Source organism: Odontomachus brunneus, unplaced genomic scaffold (assembly GCF_010583005.1).
Source record: "Odontomachus brunneus isolate Ranch 3 - 2012 unplaced genomic scaffold, Obru_v1 Obru_scaffold_093, whole genome shotgun sequence".
NCBI lineage: Eukaryota > Metazoa > Arthropoda > Insecta > Hymenoptera > Formicidae > Odontomachus > Odontomachus brunneus.
Genome location: NW_022639543.1, coordinates 1,028,303 through 1,036,785, shown reverse-complemented (window position 1 = coordinate 1,036,785; position 8,483 = coordinate 1,028,303). Strand labels below are relative to the sequence as shown.

General features: G+C 35.7%; 1 protein-coding gene across 1 annotated transcript in view; it reads left to right on the top strand.

Moving 5' to 3' along the window:
- The first annotated feature begins 4,288 nt into the window (after nucleotides 1–4,288).
- LOC116848324 (single-minded homolog 2) overlaps nucleotides 4,289–8,483 on the top strand; it is a 50,163-nt gene continuing 45,968 nt past the window's right edge. The window contains exon 1 of the mRNA XM_032824275.1: nucleotides 4,289–6,048. The gene's annotated coding sequence lies outside the window, so the exon portion shown is untranslated. The remainder of the gene's footprint in view (nucleotides 6,049–8,483) is intronic.

Sequence of the window (8,483 nt, the reverse complement as noted above, 5' to 3'; positions counted from 1 at the left end):
TTAAGGCTCCTGGGGAGTCGCATCATCCATCTCTTTTTAATGACGTCAGAAGCGAGAAAACGCATGCTAAAAATTCCTGCAAAATACGTCGAGATAAACAGATATATCCACAAAACGACATTTGCGATCGATTAAGTACACCTCTAAAATACTCCGTACACTTTCCTTTTGTTCTAAAAATCAATAGATAATCGGGAAATTAATATGACAAGATAATGAGGAAACTAGGTTAAAAAAGACGATTGCACGTCACATTTATTTTATAATTATCTGTTGATTGTTAGAACAAAAGGAAAGTGTACGGAGTATTTTAGAGGTGTACTTAATCGATCGCAAATGTCGTTTTATGGATATATCTGTTTATCTCGACGTATTTTGCAGGAATTTTTAGCATGCGTTTTCTCGCTTCTGACGTCATTAAAAAGAGATGGATGATGCGACTCCCCAGGAGCCTTAATCAGAATTGACAGATATGATTGGTCAATTCAGTTGGAATAACCAATCGGTTAAGAGTGCGTTCCGTTTCCACGCATGATGCGCATGAAACGCAGCGTTAGAGTGACAGAGATACGAGAGTAAGATAAAATGAGAGGGAGAGCACTCGGGTAAGGTTCTCGAACCTAGGTTAGGTTAGTTCTCGAACGCATGAGAGCGTATGGGCTGCACTACCTCAGAGCTGAGACAGTCCATGCGTTCGAGAACCAATCAAATCGTTCCATTGGAACAAGCGCGTTGTTCGTAGCGCGTCGCGTCGATTTGATTGGTTAACTTGTGATGCGACGCGTGATACGCTTAGTGGGAACTCAGCCTAATACTGCCTTCTACTTATTGAAATATACTAATAAAATATTCGACCTGGGTAGAATTACTCTAATCAGAGTTTGACTACGATTGCGTTTTCGTCAAAATTCTGCGCGCGCGAGAGAGATTTTCAATAGATACTAGACTGCGCGGTTTGTGCAGAGTGAAGCCAAGATGAAAGGACAGATATACACGTCCAGTAATCGTAGCAGTAAAAAATTGACCAATCATACTGGATTTTTACAAGAATAATCAATTGTGATAAGTCAATTTCTTATTGCTGCGGCGTACGATTCTCTATTGTAGATGACTCTTTACATGTCGTACATTGGAGACAATGTGAATTCTCTATAAAGCTAGAATCATAGGAACACGTTACCAACGCTACCGCGTTCTTCTATCTTTATCGTTCCTTAGATATGTAACAAGGATAGAATGACACGGTAGCACTGAATAGTGCTAATAGCGAGTTCCCCGAACGCACCTATAGTTCGTTCTTTTATTTATAATCATCAATTGATTATAAATAAAAGAATTTTACTTTATTCTATTTATTTATTATAAATAAATGAATTTTATTCATAATTATTTATAATCGTCTTAAAGGAAGGAAGGAATGGAAGAGGAAGAGGGAGAGAGAGGAAGAGAAGGGAATGAAGGGAGGAAGAGAGGGCGGGGGGGAGAGAGAAAGAAAGAGAGAGAGAGAGAGAGAGCACTGGGGTGACATTTTCAAATGTAGTCCAGCACGAATAGTTGTCCATAGATGTATGTACACGAGTCTACACCCGAATATACTCGGCTTGTATTTGATTTATTTAATTGACATAAGAGACAAACTTTTCTAACAAATATTATTAATATAATTAATAGTACTAATAATTTTAATATATACAGTTCTAAAGTCTACGTTACTGTTTCTACTTATAAATCAAAATCGAAATTTTTTATTTTCAGATAGCATGATGCAATATTAATATTTTATTGCAACGAAAAATTGCAAGCATAACAAAAACGTAATATAATTCTAATTAATAACAGCTTATATAAAATTCCTCGTTTAAATTCCTTTTATAATTATTTTTAATGTTCAAAATATATCTCAGAGAGATCCCAAAAATGTTTAACATCTTTGGGATATTTCTAGGATATATTTTGGACATTTGTTTTGTATAGGATGGTATGATTTTAAATAAATATCATATCAGATTTTATTGTGTTATCCGAATAATTGCCAAAGGTATTTCGTGGATTTTGGCTATATGAACATTCATACTTCTGCAAGAAAAGGCTCGAAAATTTTGTAAAAATTGTGTGCCTGTCTATTATAGCGTAATCATTAATTAAAGGAATTTTTTGCAAAGAAATGTTCTCTATTGTTCGTTTTTATCATACGTGGAGTAAATGTTTACATTATTGTTGTTAAGTGACATCTGAGGATATCCGAACATGTCCGAAAATATCTTTTATGGTAACATTGTAAACGCAAGTTCTACGAAAACATGAAAACGTTGTCAGTGAAATTTATAAAAAGAAAAAAGGGTCCGTAAAAATTTAATTCTTGCTCCAGTATTAGATAAGTGTGAATATGATAAATAAAAACAAATAACAAAGACAGATATATAAAAATCAAAAGAAAATTATGAGAGAAGCAACATATTTTTGTGTTTAACATAGCATGAAAAATGCGCTGAAGACTACAAACGTGTCTGTAAACTACGGAATGTGATAATTGTATAAATAAATAGAGTCAGCTAGAAGGCGGGGTTGCCCAAGAGATAGGTTGATTACGTAATTATTGCGAAAAGAAATTGCAAAATGCTTTTTTCCTTCAGAACATTGGTACTTGTCCTTAAAACTTTATTAAAAGCAGAAATTTCGTATTTATATCCTTTATTGTGAGTATATAAACTGAAATGATATGTTAGAATGAAGTTTTCTGAATGATATTACTTTGTTTTTACGTGTGTAATAAAAATAATTTGTAATAATAAATGTTCAAGTATATCAACGGATGAAATAGATTGATTACGAATGAGATCGATATTTCATATTTTGGTTGGCAAAAAAAGATACGGTTTGCAACTAATGTTGGTTATTAATCGATTAAAGATTTCTTTGACCAAAATAATCGGCAAATCAATTAATCTTCAAAATTAATTAATCATCATATATAAAATTACAATTTTATCAATTTCATCGATGAAATTATTAATCAAATTTTAATCACACTAATATAATTTATTATATATTGATTAATAATTAATTTTATCAATTAACGAAATTTTATACTTAATTATATATATAACGATCGATTAATTTTTATTGTTTATCTGCCAATTATTTCAGTGGAAGAATCGATTAATGCGCAACATAGCTTGTAGGATCATTCCTGGTAGAAAGACATATACACGAAAGTTATTTCTCTGAAAAATTTTCATGTCGAAATTCTGAGAATTGTATCAACCTGTCTTAGTGCTCCAGTTGTATTTAACGTAACTCTATGATTTACTAACTTCTATGATTTAGTTACATTTAGTGTTAAGTGCCTCATACAAATATGAATTTATAAAAAGTACAGTCTGGATAAGTTCCGATATTTGTTATATTCTCCTCTAATTTCGAGAATTAAGTTGGGTTCAATGAAAATTTGCAACAGCAAGTTCTAACTCATCGCTCTTAAAATCTATGATCGGTCTTGCGTTAAAGCATCCCCTTATTAAAAATGAGCGCGAAATCGAGAAGATACTCGCGGGGTGATACGAAAGTGGAGAAGTGTGTCGGAGAGACGCAGAGGGAAATCCGTAAAGTATATATACATATATATATACATATATATATACATATATATATATATTTATATATATATATATATATATACACAGATATATATATATTATAAATTTTCGCAGATATGGAGGGGATGTCTACATAGATATGTGGGCGTGGTCGAAGTCGTGGAGTTTGCACCAATGAGAAGCGAGAGGCGTTATCCAGGAATATAGTTTCGTTCTGGTGCGGTACATGAGTGAAAGTTATAGCCTTGTGCGACTGCGTGTCGCTTACACGCACATTTTACAGAGGACAGTGTAGAAAGAACGAAGCAGAGAACAAGATGAGGATTCCAAAGCGAGAAAGCGGCAGAAATTTCTTCCAAGAACGAAAGCTGTTAAGGAACAAATTGTGGAAAAAATATATAGCAATGTATAAGCAATAATATATACGTAAACACGTGACTTCATCGATGGAGAGAGAGAGAGAGAGAGAGAGAGAGAGAGAGAGAGTAATGACGGATGACGATATACCGAGACGTATAGATAGATACAACCCTTTCAATAATAAGAATGTACATCGCGTCCAACTCTCTGTCTCTCTCTTTCTCTCCCTTGAAACTAGAGGCGTGTGAAAGAAAAAGAGGGGAGGGGAGAGAGTGAGAAAATGAAAAAGGGAGGGGAAGGAGGGAGATGTATGAAGGTGCGAAGGAGAGAGGCGCGCAGCGGGAGGTGAGAGCAGAGGCGACAGATCCGACCGACTGCTGTTGGTCCATGGTTGGTGGGGAGTCCGGCGTGCACGGTGCATCTAGTTGTACGCCCAAATACGCGCGGTGCCGTTTAATGAAGCACACGTGTTACGGTCACAAAGCAACCAATTGATCACGTAGGTGCGTACACGCGTGCGGGACTCGTCGGCCGAAGAATCGAGATCTCGGCCGCGTATCTTGATGTCTGGAGTGGCCGTTCTGCGTTGTCGGCTGTACTTTCAGCAGTATCTCCGCCGCGATACTTGTGCTGGTACTTCCGCCGGTACCGCCGGCGGAAGAACGCGTCGTGATTACCGCTCGGAAATCGCGAGCGTGCAATTAATAGTTATCTGCAATTCGGCATTATGCAAGATGGCTCAAGCATCTAAGCGTCATGCAAGATCCAAGAGGAACGAGACTGCATTGTACGAATTGTCTCGTGATACTGCACTGTCTCGAATTGTGTACGGTAAACGTTGTATGCGAAGACTCCACAATGTGTAGTTGATCGAGCGATGTCAATTTCTCGCCATTGTCAAACTGTGGATTTTGCTGCGAATTCTGACACCGCGGACAAAAGGCAGGTGACAGAGAAGGTTATTGTACAAAGGATCATGTTTTGGGAGTTAATCTTCTGGTCTTACTCAGAAGCGGATTTATATGACGTGCGGTGAGTTACTTGGGGCGAAAAGTCGGGAGATAATGAAAAAGAACTTCGAAAGTCTATATAGTTTTCTCGGCTTATGAAACAGCGAATTATGTGAGCCTTTCAGGAAACACGAAGGAAAAGACAGTAAAGGCTCTTTGTGTCGGATTATGTCCTCCGCGAACATTCCGGAGTTTGATTATGTCAAACTCATCGAGACTGTGATTGGGATTTAGGTGTCTTCTTAAACAAAGTGACTTTTTTTATTCGTTCAACTGTGTAAATCTCGTTAACAAAATCTCGTTAACAAAATCAGTGCACTAGATTTGAAAACTAGCAGAAGCAGTTTGCCGAGAGAACAACATCTCGTCGATTGAGGAAACAAACGTAGCCAATGGAAACGAAAAGAAAAATGTATGATTCGCACGAATTACAATAAGTAAATGCACATGATAAATGCGGAGAAAAAGAAAAGGGAGAGACATCATTTCACTTGCGAAAACTATAGCGATTTGAATCGCGTTGTTTAAATGTGGATCTACACTGGGAAAGACTGTTCTAAGAAGAAATGAATTCTATAAGATTATTGTTAGTTTAGCGGGGATAATTATTTCGGTATATAACAATAACGCACACACATAATTATATCGATTGCAGTTATGTAGTGGAAAGTATTAAAGTGCGCGGTGAACAATTTGTAAATTGTTTGTAAATTTTATTTGTAAATCGTGATTTGTATTGACATATTAAAATGAGCCGTTAACGTATAATGTTACGTTAATCAAATAATAAAATTTCGCAGTGGACAAAAGTGAAAAAAATGAGATCTCGCGACAGACTTTATTTCGACTTTGATCCGACGGGCTAGAATTAAAAGCGCGAAGTGTCAGGGCGACAATCGGGCCGGGAATGACGAGGAAACTCGAAGCACCGCCGAAAATGTGTCAAGTATCGCCAACTCGATAAAAGTGCACGTCTTTGGAGAAATCGACCGTGCCGAAATCACTTTCCTGTCTAGGGGGACTAATTGCTTCTGCCCTTTCTTCCCCCGCGGGCTCTGCTAAGAGGTCTACAGTCAGCAAAGGTTCGTAAAACGATCGATTTTGTACGCGAGTGAACATGAAAATTCCCGTAGATGCTTTATATCAAATTTTAAGATATTTCTAGTGAACAAAAGAACGTTTTTAATCGTTAAAAATTCTAATTGTTAACAAAAGAACGTTTCTAAATCGTTAAAAAGAACGAATTTTATTCATTTCTTTTTTCACTTATCGATATCCAACGAGTATCTTACTTTGTTATTTTTAAAATAAAAAAAATCTCTGCATATTGTTATGACATTTATGAATTTCATCTCACTGTTGGGAAATTATTTTTGTAACCATTTTAAACGATATTCTTAATAAAATACCGATTCACTAGAAGGTAGCATTAGAACTCTCTTAAGAGAAAAAGATAGCAACGCACGTGTCATTTATTACGTCGTGTATTTGTGACGATTCGAGTCGGAATTTACGTTAACCCGCATTCGTCGATATTTTCGAAATATCTCTCTTCGATATCTTTGATGATTCACACGAGGTATTTTCCGTAATCGTCATTGACATCTTCGTCTTTCGAATCGATACATGCACGACCCTTTTCTCACACTATCGTGAGAAAAGGGGATGCAAAAGCACCTACTAAATCGATCGTCTAAATTGATATTCTGAATTTCCTACGATTTTAACCAATCAAATAATTCAATATCTATAATATCTAAAATATATATGCTTTTAACAAGAAATTAACGAAACAACAGTAATCAGGCATCGTTATTGTGCATCTGTCAATTTCGACTAATATTTAATCCGATAATGATACACTCTGTAAAAGTTGCTACGCAAAAAGATGAAGACTGTATTCTCTGCCACATCAATCCAATTTCTTGTTTTATCAGAAACGCGAATTGATTTTATCGTATCGCAGGTGTAATGCGAGTGCGTGAATGCAGATAAATTGTTCGCTGAGCAGTAGTGAATTTATCTCGATATTGTGTTACGGTACCCGCATGATCTTTCACACACAGTAAACCTTCATCCTTCCGTCATTGCTGAAATTGATATTTCTTTCGAGAATGAATTATCTCACAATTATTCTAACCGAAGAATCTGAATGCGGAAGGTGTTAGAAAATTGTTTCCCCTATTCTTTTTCTTGGCTTTTAACATCATGTATCTACATATTCATTGATGTAGAATAAACTTCTTAAAGTTAGGTCGAATAAAGCCTCAAAAGAAAATTAAACAAGTCGATCTTAATATTAAAAATATAGTAATTTGTTCTTCATTTAGTTTTGCAATGCTCAATTCTCTTTGATTACTTTCCATTAAAGTAGCAAGTATTACACAATCGTAAAATATGCACCAAAAGTTAAAAAATTTTCAAAAAATTCGTAATATATTATAGGCTTGATATACATGTATTTTAAATATGAGAAAAGTTTGAAGTCAATCAGTTCAATAGTCTTCTAGAAATCTTGTACGTTGGTTTCGAGAAAAACGCGCTCAAAATTTTAAATACATTTTTGACAAACATTATTTTTTAATATTTCTTTGTACTTATATACAGAATGCGCAAAATGTATCGAAAAATATCTCGAAAACAACACGTTTTAAAAACAAATTCCCAGGTAACACGTTTTATAAAAAAATCCCAGGTAAAGTCTATTTTTTACATGTAAAAGATGTAAAACGCTTCGACGGCCCGCGGACAAATTACTATCGAATTGCTCGACGCTATTAGCCGGGACAATAAACAAAGGAGAGCGTAAACGTAAACGAAAGATTTCCTTCCTTTCTCTATTTTCCGTCTATGAGAAATTCAATGCCCTATACATTGTGATTCTCTTGGACACGTTTACGTTCGCGTAGCTTTCGAGAGTCGCGAGACAAAGCCGTTCTCTGTGTCCCGCGGATTTTATGACGCTGTAAAAGATGACGCGTCAACTATTCCTAGAGGGGGAAGTCGGTGTCTAGGATTTCGTTTCGCTGATAAAAATTTTAATTGCCAGACGCAAACGCGACGCGCGCGCGAGTCAGTTTCACTCATGCCGCTAAGTTTTAAGAGCTCAGCGCTTCTAGAAGGCAGTTGCATCTGAAAAACAAACGCACAGTCACAACAGCAATTTTGAAAGAAAAAAATCACACCAAGAATTATTTTTATTTTTGTCGCCAATTATATCTTTTTGTTGTCCTGACAGAAAAGTAGTAACAACAATATATATATTATCACTGACATTATAGTGACACTTATTACAGAAATGGTTTTCCCAATTACAATTATTTTATTATGTGATTATACCAGCAAATATTAAATTTTTTTCGCAGTATAGGTCGGAGAATAATTGTAAGGCAAAAGTCAACGGGAATCGACGTTAAATGTATTTTTCACTTCACGGGAATTACCGTTTGAATTTGGAAGGATAATTTACGAACGTTTTGCGCTGATACTAAATATATATATATATGTGTGTGTGTGT